Source organism: Leuresthes tenuis, unplaced genomic scaffold (genome assembly GCF_036924035.1).
Source record: "Leuresthes tenuis unplaced genomic scaffold, fLeuTen1.0.hap1 SCAF_20, whole genome shotgun sequence".
In the NCBI taxonomy this organism is placed as follows: Eukaryota; Metazoa; Chordata; class Actinopteri; order Atheriniformes; family Atherinopsidae; genus Leuresthes; species Leuresthes tenuis.
Genome location: NW_027325374.1, coordinates 6,494,730 through 6,509,652, shown reverse-complemented (window position 1 = coordinate 6,509,652; position 14,923 = coordinate 6,494,730). Strand labels below are relative to the sequence as shown.

Below are 14,923 nucleotides of genomic sequence, written 5' to 3'. Positions count from 1 at the left end.
GCAGTAGGCTAATATGAAAACACTTATGAAAATGCAGAGGAGAGAAAGTGGGGGTTTCTTTCAATTACATTTAGGGCACACTGGGTTAAATTCAACCCTTTATTTCAAAGCTGAATGTAAATCAGAAAAATATTATCTTTGTAATGTTCCTGAAAGTGTGGCACATGTAATCATGAGGTGTAATGAATACGGCTTGTGGAGGAACAGTTTGCCTTGGAAAGCATTTATAAGGTATTCTATGGATGGTGAGGACAAGAGGGAGTGCGTCAAGGCTGTCCCTGAGTTTCAAAAGAGTTTTCTTTTTGTTTTCTGTAAACCTCACTTACATAAAGCCCTGACGTTTCACACTTTGGTACCGCGGGTGACTATTAACTAAGATGTTGGTGGAAATATGACATTAATTCCGACAATTTAATACCAATGGATTTTTAATTAATTATCAGAAAGTTGTTCTAAATCTTTAGTATGCCATTGTTTTTGATGCCATTTCTTTCTCAGGTCTGTATGTTTTTCAAAACCTCCTGGTCAATATCCGAACATGATGTCACACCTTTTGAGGAAACAGTAAGACAGGTGGTTTAGGCTCACCCAAGGGCATAAATAACCACAATATCTGAAAAAAATTCGCTATACCACCAATGATCTTTATTTAGAACAAGCATGTTTACAAATTATCTTGGATTAAAATCTGATCTCTGCCACAAGTATTTCTTAAATGAAGGAGGCAGCCTTTAAGATCCTACACCACTGGTACATTTTCTTTGTGCTCACACTTTAATCTTTTATTTTTCACCCTTACTCATTATTGTTATTATTTTTCTCTTTTGTTTAACCTCCTTATTATCTTCTGGCACTTTGATGACACTTATACATGTTTAAAGTTTTTATAATGTCCTGTATGATCAAGGTGCTGTTGGTTTTGTTAGCACATGTTTAAGAGTTAAATAAAGCTTTTGGGGAAAAAGGTGCTTAAATAAAAAAAATCAGGCCATCAATAAGAACAATTCCTGTGACTGATGTGTATCTGTCATTTTGCCAGACTGCGTTTCTGATTAATTTTTCAAAGCACTCCAAGATGACATTTTACATAAACTAATGGTTTATGTGGACTGAACTCATAATGAAAATATTTGTAATTATTCAAAATATGACTATGTTAAATTGGTATTGTGTCAAGTTTGGTTTAGTTTTTTCAGGCCCTGTGTAACACAGTGTAGAAAAAATCTTCTCGTTCAGGTCATTTTACATATATAAAGATTTAACATGTCACAAACAGGAAGCCCATACTGTCATGGCTCATTGAGCCACTTGACATAGGACTAGGGCTGCCACGATTAGTCGACTAGTCACGATTATGATGACTATTAAAATCACTGCTGCGGCACCTTCCACTGCTGTGTCTGGCTTTCCTTGCGCTGTAGTGGTAACCGGGGTCAGCCGTTATGTCACAGGAAGTTAAACCAGAGGGCCTCTGGTATAATGGCTACCCGGCAACGGAGCTCAAAAGTGTGGTAGCATTTTAGGAAAACTAAAGAGAAATGTGTGCAATGCAATATCTGCAAGGCAGAACTTGCCTTCCACGGCAGCACACGACGATGCATGAGCACCTGAAAAGGAAGCATGTTGTTGTGGCTGATTGTTAAGAGGGACTGTCATCTTGGTAAGCTAACTGGCTAGTTAGCTGCTAAAATTAGCGCAAACAGAGAGTTAACTTGCTACTTACTCATATTGATAGCTGTAAACGTTAACATTAGCGATGACGATTTGATTAATTAGTCTTAGCACACATATTTCATGTGCTTTCTGTAACGTTATAACAGTGATGTGTTTGAATAGGAACACTAATGTTTTCTAACGTTACATTTCAGTGTTAAAAAAGTATGTTCATCTTCAATGGATGGCTTTGTTACAAAGCTAGCTACATGCACATCTCAGCAAGAAAATGTCCTGACTGAGTCCATTCTGAACATGTTGGTGTTATATTTGAGTCAGCAAGACCAAAACTTTTTGTGAATAATTCCTTAGTTTCAGGTGCCTACCTCATTTGATTTAAATGCAGCTATCTTTGATGCCAGAGACAAATGAAGAAAAGAAAATTTTAAAAAACCTTAAGAATTTATTTTTCAGTTAAATAATTGTTTGTTGCATCAAGCTGCATATTTCATGAAAGAGTTCATGAACAATGATATTAATTGTCTTTTTTTTTAGTAAGCATATACCTTGAACACTCCAAGCTGAAAGATAATGATGGTTATATAAGAGCAGCTGCATCCTGGTGCAATAAGCTGTATGTTTTACATTCAATTTACGTATGATCTGATTAGTCGACTAATCGAAAAAAATAATCGGTGATTAGTCGACTATTAAAATAATCATTTGTGGCAGCCCTATATAGGACATAGCCACAGTGAATCCACGTTGTTTTCAAGCTACAATAAATTAGTTCAAAGTGTCTACCTGCACAAGACCAACTCTGCAGCTGGTTAAAAAAATACTTTTTTTGTGTGTCCTTGTTTCACCACTTATTATTTTCCTCTTATTTGGTTTCTTCTCTGCTGGAAATGCCAGCAGTGTGGCCAATCAGATCTGATTGCCACATTATTGAAATTATTGCCGAAGTAGATTGGATTCTTTAAAGAAAGCTGCTGTCATTAAGTGTCACACTGTGCGTCTGCTCTTGTTTATTCAATGTGAATGTTTTATTACACAAACTGCACTAATTCATCATGAAAGCAATCATCATTTCAGGCAATGCGGGCCACTTCCAAAATTAAACACGATGGAGAAACTGATTTTTAACACAAAAAAATCATGTCTTATCCAGTTTGTTTGTAAGATTTTCTTTTCTCAAACAGCTTGTTACTATAGTTTCAAGAGAAATTACCTATCTATTAAATACTCATAAGTATAGTCAATCTATTTGGCCATTCGGTTTTTTGTTATTCATCATAATGGGGGAAAAAATGTCCTATAGTGTAGCAACAGATTAGAATTTAAGGCGATCTAATGTTGCTGTCTTCATGCACTGCCCGAGGCTGGGTTATTATTTACTAACTATTAGATAATGTTGATGTATCGTTTTTATGAATGAACCTGATGGAATTATCCTTTACAATCATGTGTGTCATCTGCAAACTCATCCCTCTGTAATACAAGATGTGCAAACATTTTTCAAGGTTCATCTTATTCAAACTTTAAGCAAAACATGCACATCCACGCCAAATGAGGCTACAGGCGCTGAGCCAAAACATTTATAGACCGTGAAAAATAAAAATACATAAAAGGCACGATTCGGGGCTCCTCTCGTTGCTTCTTAATTGCACCAAGGTGATATTCTGAGCCAGTCTGATGCAGAGCTATTTGCTCGAAACGTCCCCTTGCGTGCAGTGTGAAAGCCTTTCAATCCCCTCTACTACAAGCTCATTCAATCCAATCTACCACAAGCTCCTACTACTTCACCACTAAGAATACATGGTGTAATCTTCATCACTATCAAGATGCGGAGGCTGATGAATGGCAGCAATACTCACAAGGCCATTCCAGATCTGGCATAAGAGCACCTTTTATTGCATGGAATTACCATTATGTTCTGTCCTACAAGATTTCATTCCACACTGACCCGGTCAATCTCTTTACACTTGGTCAACGGTTGAAAGGGAGGTTTATTGCTTGGTTTTACACCATATCATTTATTTCTGGATACCGCTATTGAAGCACGGTTTTCCATGTTCTGCTCATTTTGTTTCTCCTAGGCTGGAGGAATGCAGCCTCGGAGCAGCCAAACCTACCAAGTTGAAGGCTTTTAGGGGCACTGAGTCAAACCATAATCTTTTTTGTAGCAATCAGCTGAATCCCACAACTGATGACTGACATCCTTCACAGAATCATCAACTAACATTAATAAACATACCCATTGAAGAGTAGGCAGCCGCTGTTTGCACTCTGGACTTCAGTGAAATAATATTTATTTATTGCATCAGGTTATAGTTTATCCCTTGCCAGTGAGTATAAATTGGATTGGCTTTGGGAATAGATTCCAAGGATCCATCTCTGCTATACTGACTGCCTGACCATTAGTCTGGCTGCTTGGGCTAATGCACTGAGACTACATAATTGTGGTTTCTTCAGTTTATATCTATTTGTTATTGAGAGTTTCTAGTGAAATGGTGACAGAAGCCTTTTTATGGGATTTAGTGAGCTTTCTCCTGAAGTCAGGAAGCTCCACTTGTTTAGATAATTGCATGGTAAACCCCAGTGAGTGAAGACAAAGCCAAACACGACTTGAATGCCTTCTGTCCATAAGGTAAACCAAAAGACTGGACCTGGACAACAGATGGGCAAAACAAAGTAGAATAACTCAGAAGCAATAGGAGGAGTTTTTGGGGTCTGTTCAACCCCAAAGATCTTTGAAAAGATCTTTACGGTTATTCTTCCTCTGATAGTGGTCTCAATATGAGGGCCTTTTATCACACTGCTTTCACTGCATCTTGAAAAAATTTAAATGGCTGTAAACAACCTCTCCAGAGGGCAACAAGGAAACGAAAGCAATGAAGGCTTGTATTGTCTTGGTGATTATATAGTTTATCAGAGTAAAAGCAGGCTGATGTCAGACAGGGAACATTATCTTTTTAAAAGAAACATTCACTCTGCTTCACTGTCTGCTATAATTGTTATCACAATGCAGACTCGAGTTCCTAAAAGACTTGGCATTTTGTATATTTGGAGTAGTAGTAAACTATATCTAAAAGAAAAGAAAATAATAAAGTAAGACCTCTAGACTGTATGTCCTGAACCCATACAACCGTATAGGGTGGTGGTTTATCTGAATAAATACACTCTCCAGTGCCTGCATTTGCAGGTTGTTTATCTTTATTCTGAAATTAAAATGATCTTAGATTTCTTGATGTGTTTTATAAGATGTCAAAAGCAAACTTTAATAAGTGTTTGAATATGAATAAGCTACATTATGAACGATTAGAAATAAGCAACAAGGTCCTGGTAAACACAACTTTAACATCAGCTGACAGCACACCATTTTGGAGGTTGCCTTAGTAACACGTCAGTATTACATTTTGCTACCATCTGCTCACACAACAGCTGGAGGTCACATTATTTTCAAATGTTAATATGCTGTAGTTCATAATACCTGTTTGAGCAAACAACCCATACGGTTATTTTTTTTGCAATCCGGTTGCAAGTCAAACTCCCCAGCCCCACCCTCTTATGCAAACATGGTCATTGCAGACCCCCAAAGAAAATGGTGATGGCCAAATGCTAAATTTCAGGGTTCAAAATGGCTGTGGGTAAAGCCATGGCAGCTACATTCACTTCTTTTATACAATGTGTTGTTTGCTCATATATGACAAAAGGGCCTCTTTTTTCTGCATTAAAAAAAAAGGAATTGATTGCCTAAAATATTGTTTTGGTATCACAGTCAAATGCTTGAAAATACCATTGATTTACTTTCACACTAGGCAAGCACAAAACATTCTAGTGGAAAGCATTTGTTAGTAAGACTGATGGGCTTACACAGTATTAGGATATCTGGCTGTCTAGTTTACTGTGACGTTAAAGTGGCAAGAGAAAATAGGGGTCTCTTTAGTAATTTAAAGGGTCCAGGAATTTACTCAGCTTTCTCTTTAAAACACACGAACATGGAGCTCAGTGGTGAAAAGCTGATATGCTGAATCAGTTGATGGTAGCATGCCCCCCCAGTCGTGTAAACAAATTGCTGAATGGACATTAATGGATGTTAATAAGGGCGGCCTCCTTGCACATAGCCTGCTGCCCTTCACAAAATGGCTAAATCAATTTTCATTCTTGTTTTACATGCTTCACACAGGGGGTCAGACTAACTGCCTATAATGAAACACTCTCCTCCCAGGAAGCCGCAGTAAATGGTCTAGTCAAATAACATAGGCCTCCTGGACCTGTCATCACCTCAGTTCATCTGTTCTGATTTACAAGCACTGTCCCAGAGGTTTTTGTGCCATCACTAATCCCACAGGGATGACCAACTGAATGGCAGCGGAGTCAGACCCTCTAAAAAAATACAGGGGGAGGCAGACAGTGCTGCATAACTCCAAGCAGAAACAGATGCAGAGACACTCTCCTGCTTAAATTGATTTTCAAGGGCAACTTTTTGTTGTCATAGTTTGTCTAACGAGCCCCTGGCTGGCGCCCCGCTGCTTGTCAACCACACCGACGGAGCAGTCACTCACCACTGGGATGGCACCATGATAGAATTCTTACATCACCCATGGAATTTCCCTCTGGGACCGACTCTTTTTCTGTATTAAAATGCTTGCTGACTTGTTTTAAAATGTATTTTGAGTCAGTGAGGCATCCAAAATCTCCAGGGAAGAACTGCTGTCCACCACAGCTGCTCCCTGGATGCCTTTCCTCTTTCCACAGACAACAGGTATTCTCAAGCCCCATGTTTACCAGTCTTTATATCTGAGATCATGGGTGTCTTTGTTGGCCTCCATGAATAAGCTTCTAATTGGCCATGGCTCATCAATCACACAGAGTGCCCCCCCCCTTTCCTAAAAATCTCATCCAAGCAGCTCAGAGGAATGGGAACCATGGAATGGACTCTATGCCTCCCAAAGGCCTAAAAGTAGGCTTTGGGAGAGGCAAGTGGTTAGTGAGAAAACCACACTTATTCCAAGTTGATGTCAAGCAATGTACCGGTATGTGTCTGTCCTTTGTCTTTCCTGACATACATAGACTATGTTCCCCTAACATTAGACTTTCAAAAAAAGAGATGTGTTACCCATGTTTATAATTAAGTTGAGAAACAGAGTGCCCTTTGATAATGCTCAAGACTCAGGGTGTGTTTTTACTAGTACTGCATCTAGATTCAATCTTACTGTATTCATTTCATTTGAGCTCAAGGAATATAGACAAAAGTTAGACTTTCCTTATACACTGTTTTCTCTCTGACTTCAGCATATGCAGATTTATGGAGCTGGTGAGAATGAAAACATTTCTTTCATTAAATTTTATTATCTTGTTTGCAAAGAGCCACTTCATGTCGGACTAGGTGATTCCACAATCCAGAAGCCTGCTCCAGACAGGGTCAAGGGGGTCATAACAACTCCTCAGCCATTGTACAGCCATTACTTGGTTTGGCTGAACTCTCAAAGTCCAGGATTTTGGCCACAGTGCAATGCCGAGCCCACAAATTTGTCAAGAGGAATAAGGAGAAGTCCATAGTGTATGCGGTTTATGGGGTCACAGCGGAGTCTCCACATTTCTTCACATGCAGAGACAGTCAATGTGTTTTTTCCATTAGTCTGGGTGTGTTATTTATTTATTCGTACATTTCCCTCCCCCTTTTTCCAAATACCTTTAATGCACTCACCACAACAACTTTCCTCATGTCCGTCTGTCCATGACAACTGCTGAAGGTCGTGGAGATTTGATGAAGATGAAGTCAGATGAAGACCACCAACAAATCTGGGCTACTGCTGCTCCATTTGCCCTTTCATAAACAGAAACGCTAAACATCTCTGAAGCTGGTCTATGTCCAATTCTCCTCAGTAACCACTAGTAATCAACTGTGTCATCCTCATCATAAATCTCAGTGCAGCAGCGGCTCCCATCCCAGATGGGAAAAAGGCCTTGTTCAGTCGCACTTGACTCCGCATCATAAATCCACGCCCGTCTTCACAGGATCAGTTTGCTGCTTTGTGTGTATCTCGCAGCAGTGGAGTACACGGGGGAGGCAAGGATATTGCAAGACCACAGGCTCCTGAAGGAGTCAGTTTGCTAAATGGACTGCCTTATACTCCCTGCTGAAATAATGTTGGGTTTTAAGGCAATTTCTTTATCAGCTGCAGATTTGCAGCTTGGTCTGTGCGCATAGGAGTCTCTGAATCAATGGGAAAAACACAGACAACGGAAAGGTCAACAGTGCTTGTATTTTCAAATGATAATTATTTTCACCTCAAAATTAAAGTATGTTTGGCTTAATTTGTATGTTTAAAGGTTTTATATATCAAGAAAGGAAAAAGAAAACATCTGGTTCTTACCAGGGCTTAAAATGAGGTAGATTAAACCTCAGATGAACAGCAGCACATGATAAATGGCACTATGTCAATACATTTCTAACAAAATCTAAGCCAAAATGCAGAAGCAATGTGTGGAAAAATGAAGTAAAGGATTACTATGTACACCACAAAATTCAATATAGCGTAGAAACACTTTTAGCAGCAGAAACTTAAGTAATCATTTTCAGGACTCGTTGTGGAGGAATTTTGATCCACTCTTCACAAGTTTGTTTCATTTCATTGAGGTTTGCAGGTATTTGTTTATGCACAGCTCCATTAAGATCCCACAACAGCATTTAAATCAGGTTGCGGTCTGGACTTTGACTGGACTGCTGCAACATCTTGATTTATGTTTATTTGTGTTTATTTTCTTGAGATCATTGTCCTGTTGTATATCCCAATCTCACCCAAGCTTAAGCTCTAAGACAGAAAGCCTCATATTTGATTCCAGAACACTTTGGTATGCAGAGAAGTTCATGGTCAACTCAATGAATGCAAGGTGTCCAGGTCCTGTGGCCAAAATCATCAGCCCTCCATTACATGAGGTGTTTGTGCTGAAATGCTGTGTTTGGTTTTCTCCAAATGTGGTGTGATGCATCATGACCAAACATCTCCACTTTGGTCCTTCTCTGGATTCTTATGGAAGCAGAGGCGGTTTACTTTCTGTTTGTGTTTTTGTTTAACCATAAAAAAGGTCAGCATCTGCTCTCATTGTCACGAAAATGTATAACATAAACCATATCTTACATTCAGATACATAATACAATTCTCTAGATTGTCTTAAAGAGTTCTGCACTCTTGCCTTATTATAATATATATTCTTTTTTCAGAACAACATAGACTGACATTAACACTCTTGCTGCCTTACAAATTGGCTTAAACCCTTAGTCTGTTTAACCTTTTATATCTATACGTCAAACATCTTCTATAATGACCATGACCACTTTCTTTTTCGATGAGAAAATGTTATTTTCTTAGTGGAAGCCAGCTACTTCTACACACCATGTGATAGCATCAAGGCCAGAGGAGGACCTTCCTGACTGCCGGTCAGCGTGCATGGCTGGTTGTATGACAGAGTCTTGGCAGCTGTGGCCTAAGTGGTCCCATAACGTAGGAAATATGGAACGTTCCACGATGTGTGTCTTATCTGCAGGGACAAAGCTGTTCCACACATTACAGTTACAGTCCCAGCTGTCTGTACTGTGGTGGTGGTCTGCTTGTCACTTCTCCAACAGGAACACATCATAGCAAGTCACCTCACATGTGATTCATTGGTTGGAATTCCATTTTCTTTTTGTAATCTGCCTGTGTTTCAAAAAAGAGTATAACCACCGACTGCTATATGAAAGAACTCTTTTTAGGAAATTTTATTTTAACAGTAAAGAGAGAATACAGTAAAAAATATCATGCACTCCGGCGCTCCAATATAACTCCCCCTCCCTTTTTAAAAAGTGCCAGGATGACAAAGTACATAAGAAAAGCATGGTGGCAGAAAACGAGGGAATCCTATCAGTGCATGAATTTAATTACCACTCAGATGGTTCCACATAATGAGGAAAAGGTGGATGTGCAAGAGACTTGCATAATTCATTTTGCATTTCTCATTTAAACCTGCCCCAGCCTCCTTACTGCTTCTCTGTATTTCCTGCATGGTGCCACAATTCTCTGATCTATGATCAATAATTTCTTTTCAACCAAAAACATTTGCATAAAGGGAATTATCTGCTCAGCGCGTGCTGCTGAGGGAGAGCTCGCACTACAGCTGAGAGTACAAGTGCCTCAACCTTCATGTTGCGCTCCTTCCTTTTCCTTCCTTTTTTTTTTTCTGTTCTGTTGTAACGAATGGCAGAGCAGCCCCACACTCATCTCACCAGACTCCAGATCTTCAGTGGAATACCTTCAAGCACTTACAGCAGCTCGGTTGGCTAAAAAAGATACAAATCTCTTCCATATTCCTACAGTGGTGGGAATGACCTGAAAAATATGACCGAAAGAAACACTTTTATGGAATGAATCTGGAGTAGATTCAAACTGACAAACGAATAAACAACATTATGCTTGTCAGTTTAGTAACTACACATTGCATTTTACTGCAGACCATACTTAGAATATGGTGATTTCCAGTGATTGGCTTCTGAGTCGGCAGCTCTGTGAGGCTTTATGCTCAGTGTTCTGAATCCCGATAGCGTCACAGTGACGGGAGGCAAAATTCCAGTAAACAAATTCTCATAAGCTGGGGATATGCAGGATTTTAAACATGTGTGTATCCACTCAACTTTACTAGCAACAGGCATTTCATTTACCAGCTTTACACCATCTCTGTGCAGCTGTCCTGGACAGCTAAGACAAGTAATGCCAGGGGAAATCGAGCTCAGACATCAACCAGCTTTCCAAGACTGATACACCTAGTGAGGACCTGAAAAATCTTAATAGCAGATTAAATTCTGCATTGATGAAAAAACTGCATGTGTGAGCAAAATGTGTTATCACTGTCTTTACATTAATGCAGCTATTTTAATCTCCACCTAAGCATCTGACTTATCGTGCAAAACTCATTGTGCTGACTTTGTCTTTTGAAAAAACATCTAGAACCCCCAGGACAGCCTGGATCTGTTTGAATTGTGTTTATTTTTGTTTAGGAACCTTCCTGACTGTATGAAATGACCCAATAGTATGTAAATGGAAGCCATGATCAGAGCTGGTTGAATTAAAAGATTCAGTGACTCCTTTAGCATAGAATCCACTGGACCATGCTTGATGAAAAGGATGTAATTTTATCCCACAAAAGTTTAATGCCATTCAAAGTATCATCTGACTGGGATTCATATCAATAAATGTGAAAAACAGAAAGGTGAGTCTGAGTAAACATGAATGTGATGAGAATAACCTTCACCTTTGTGGATTTTTTCAAATAATAGTGGTAATTTCAATAGGTATATTTCACATTAAAGAAAAAATAAGCCAGAGAAATCTCGGTAAGGACTAGGCTGAAAATCAATGCTGAGTGCTTGTAATCTTGAGTCCCTGCACTCTACTGACAGTATTTTGCTATGGAAATCAATACTGGAAGAAAACACCTGATAGCCTACAGAAAAAAAGAACTGGCAGCAATAGACACTCCAGCAAAACAATGGCAAGGGAAATGAAACATCCATTTAAAGTGGTTAAGAATATCAACATTCATAAATCCATCATTGAATTCCACTCAGAAACTGTGGTGGGAACCACAGACACACAGATAGTAACCTGCAAACCTGTAGATCTTTGTAGAAGAAGATCCAACATCTCAGTTGAGATGTGCAGAAAGCTTATAATATATTATAAAACATATAATGTTAAGGATCATTAAGTTGCTGTGATACCACACAGATGATTTGCTTTATGTGCATGTTATCTTGGATTTGCAGATCATTGCATTTCTAATTCTAAAAGGCATTCCAACATTTGTGAAATGTGTTTGAAATAGATTTTTTTCCATCACAAGTGGGGCTCTGTGAATGTCTTTCACATGAAACTTAAAGAGAGAGTAATTTTCTAACATTTGTATAATTTTAAATCTATGCATTTATAACGCCTGACATGTCAGTGACAGGTACACACAAAAAAAAGTCCCGAGATAGAATCTGAGTCCCAAACAGGAGACAGAACGCTGACATCAGTCGAGCAGATGACATCATTGCGTGTAACATCATTCCAGTTTGTATAGTTTGAGCAGCCAGTCTCTTTGATATACTTCTGGGAATATTTCAGAGATAAATCACAGTTGCGAAGCTCCTTGAAAAATCAACTCAAATCACTTTCACATTTCCTGATCAACAACACTGAAAAACGAAAAAACAACCAAGACAATGAATTAGTCCACATCTTCTAGTAAACCTCTGTGGAGCGACATGTTGGATGCAGAGGTTCAGGTAAATCAGCCTGAGAGTCACTACCCTCCCTTATGACAGTGGCAATGAAGAATAAAAAAGGAACCCCCTATCGAGCCAGAGGCTGCAACCCACGGCCCTGGTAAATATCTACCAGCCCCAGCCCTCTGCTTCATCTGTGACCTCTCACCCAGAGGATGTTCACTTGGTATAAAATCACCCCCAGGCCTCTGCAGCTCAACAGTCAGAGTGCCGAGAGGGAGCAAATGCATCCACAAGCTTCTGCCACCTACAAAATACCCTGCATCGGACATGTAAAGAGGGAGTGAACAAACGTGAGGGCCCATGCACCTCCCTATTCAGACTGCCCTCAGATGGAGTGGAATTCCTCCCAGGACTCTGCTGCCAACGTGAGTTATGACTCAGAGAACTTCAACAGGGATTTCTCTTGGACTCACCCAAGACAGCAGTCTAATCACAATCAGATTAACTACCTGAATTATCGGGTAGAAATACTCTGCCACAAGCTGCAGAACAATAACTTCTTTCTCATTCTTGACTCATCAAACACTGATGTTTGAGAGTCCTTTCCATCAGTTTTCAAGCCACAGGATACCCCTTTACTATGCTACGGCTGCATTTATCCTTCTGTAGAGGCACAGTAAGTGATGCACTGGCTGCACTACTCGCCAACGTTTTAGGCAGAGGGGGATAGACACAAATCGAGAAACTGCTGTTTTTCCACTTCTATATTTCCTTAAATTATTTCTTTATTTTTCACTTTTTTTGCTTTACTATGGTACTACATTTAGATGCATTAAAAATACTTCTTAAAGTTTTAACTGTTAGATTACCATCTTGGGTAACCCTGCATGTCCAAAGGTGACCTTCTGAACAGACATCAGTACATGCAGAGGTGGGAGTCAGAACGGCTTTAAACGGGCTAATGAAGGCAGACCGGCCTCATTATTTTGATCTTCACATTTTGAATAATTGTGTCGATTTGTCCAAAATTTCAACAAGTGAATATCAACCATAACAGGTCCTTGGGCCCTGTCTGTAAAACTTAAACTTTGGGAATGTGTTACTCCATCATACTGACAAACTGCAGCTGCTTTACTTTCAGATGTGTAATCTTTATCTTAACAGCTTTAATGTGGATTGTTATTCAAGCCACTTAAATAAGACATATTGGAATAAAGCAGGATAAACAAGCTCCTCTCCACGGGCATAAATTTAAATCAGTTTTAAAAAATGTAACTAGATGTACTGCACACCATTTTTCTGCTACTGAATGTTGGTGGTATTGTGGAGGAGTTGCAGTTGTCCATCTTCCTGATGGTCTTTTAAGAGACCACAGAGTTCACCTCATTTACAGAGCTTTAAAACATTCATTAGCCTGAATTCCTTGCTTCTCTACAATAAACAACCAATTGCCTGACATTATGAGGTACATGTCTCCACACGAAAGACACTTTTCACATGGTTTTCAGTGGAGCGTGTTTTGTGTGAATGTGCTTGCTTGTGCATCTGAAGTGTAATGTGTGAAAGTACACATGAAGAGTGTGTGTTTGGGTGTGGAGGACGCTGGGGATGGTTGTTTGAAACTTGACCCGGGAGGCCAGTTGGATTCATGAAGGGCCTCTTTCATGTCCCCTTCCCATCCGGTGTCTGACTTGAGTCGTCCTGCTTGAATCAAGTGTTTCCTTATGCCAAATGTTTACTCTGCTACTTAAGAATATTAAACAGGTCTCGTTGTGGAGACGGTGAAAAACACCAATGATGTGTTGCATGTATGTTTATGTATGTCAGTCAAACGCTTGTGGCTTTAAGCACAAAATACACATTTTGTCATCTTAATTTACTCCCTCCTTTCCAAATCTCCTCCAACTAACCGCCACCCTTCAGAGATATCGATTTAATAGAAATACACGTGACATCGCTCAGCATGGTCAAGATCATCCTCAGCATAACAAGTCACGATGATTTATCTTTTTTTTCAGTCCCAACTTGATTCTGTGTCTTTAAAGAACATTTGTGCCAGGTGGAATAGTCATTATCTAGGACTGGAGGCAGACAAGAGGAGTGGATGGACATTCTGTACTCAGGATACTTTACAGGACCTGAGAGTGGTTGTGACGGTCTCCTGTGCTGCACACGTTTACACACTGTGTGGACACTCAATACATGTCTGAGTGTCCACACAGGCAAAGAAGGCAGGCAGACATGGATGCTTTGTTGAAGTTGTGAATTTGATAGAGTTAAGAAAGGGAAAGTCTGCTTATCCAGAGGCTGAAAAACAGCATCTCAACGAGTCACGGGAAGTATAAGCACAGTTAGTCTATAAGAGGACTGGTTTACAGCTTGAATGGAGTTGTGGCGGTACCCTTTTTCTTGGAGCGGATATATATGTGTGGGGAGTTGAAATTACAGTCACTTCAGACAGTTAATGCCTATTTGTCAGAATTTTTTTTCTGTGGTTTGTTTATTATTAGGGAGCTTGTTTTTTCTTGTTGTGTCATGTGTAAATGTATGTTTCTTATGTATAAGTGTGAATGTTTATGTGTATGTTGTGTGTATGTCGGACCCCAGGAAGAATAGTTGATGCTGCCATGGGTGCTAATGGGGATCCTAATAAAGAAAAGACAAAAAAAAAAGAGCCCCAGAAAGCCACTATGTGCACCTTCAGCAAGCCGTGCATGCACATGTTAGCAAAGTGCAGCTGTGTGCTGTACTGTAGTTTAAAGATACCTTGATTCAGGTGTTTGTGCACAACACACACACTTGTATTTTCTTTTTTTGGGCTCATAAATACTGTAGGACTAACTTGAATTAAAATAAAATGGAAACATGTTTCAGCACCAAGATGAAAAACATCTGCTCATCTGCAAAGTAGAAGCAATCATATCTGTGTGTTTACTCCTAGTGGCACATTCTCTACAGCTGGATGCCTTTTAGCGCAGTACAGACACTTTTATAGTCTGAGGCTTTTGTTACTTT

The 14,923-nt window shown here is 39.5% G+C and overlaps 1 protein-coding gene across 1 annotated transcript in view; it reads left to right on the top strand.

Annotated features, from left to right (window-relative positions):
* cdc42ep4b (CDC42 effector protein (Rho GTPase binding) 4b) overlaps positions 1-14,923 on the top strand; it is a 319,915-nt gene that overhangs the window by 233,291 nt on the left and 71,701 nt on the right. The window lies entirely within an intron of this gene.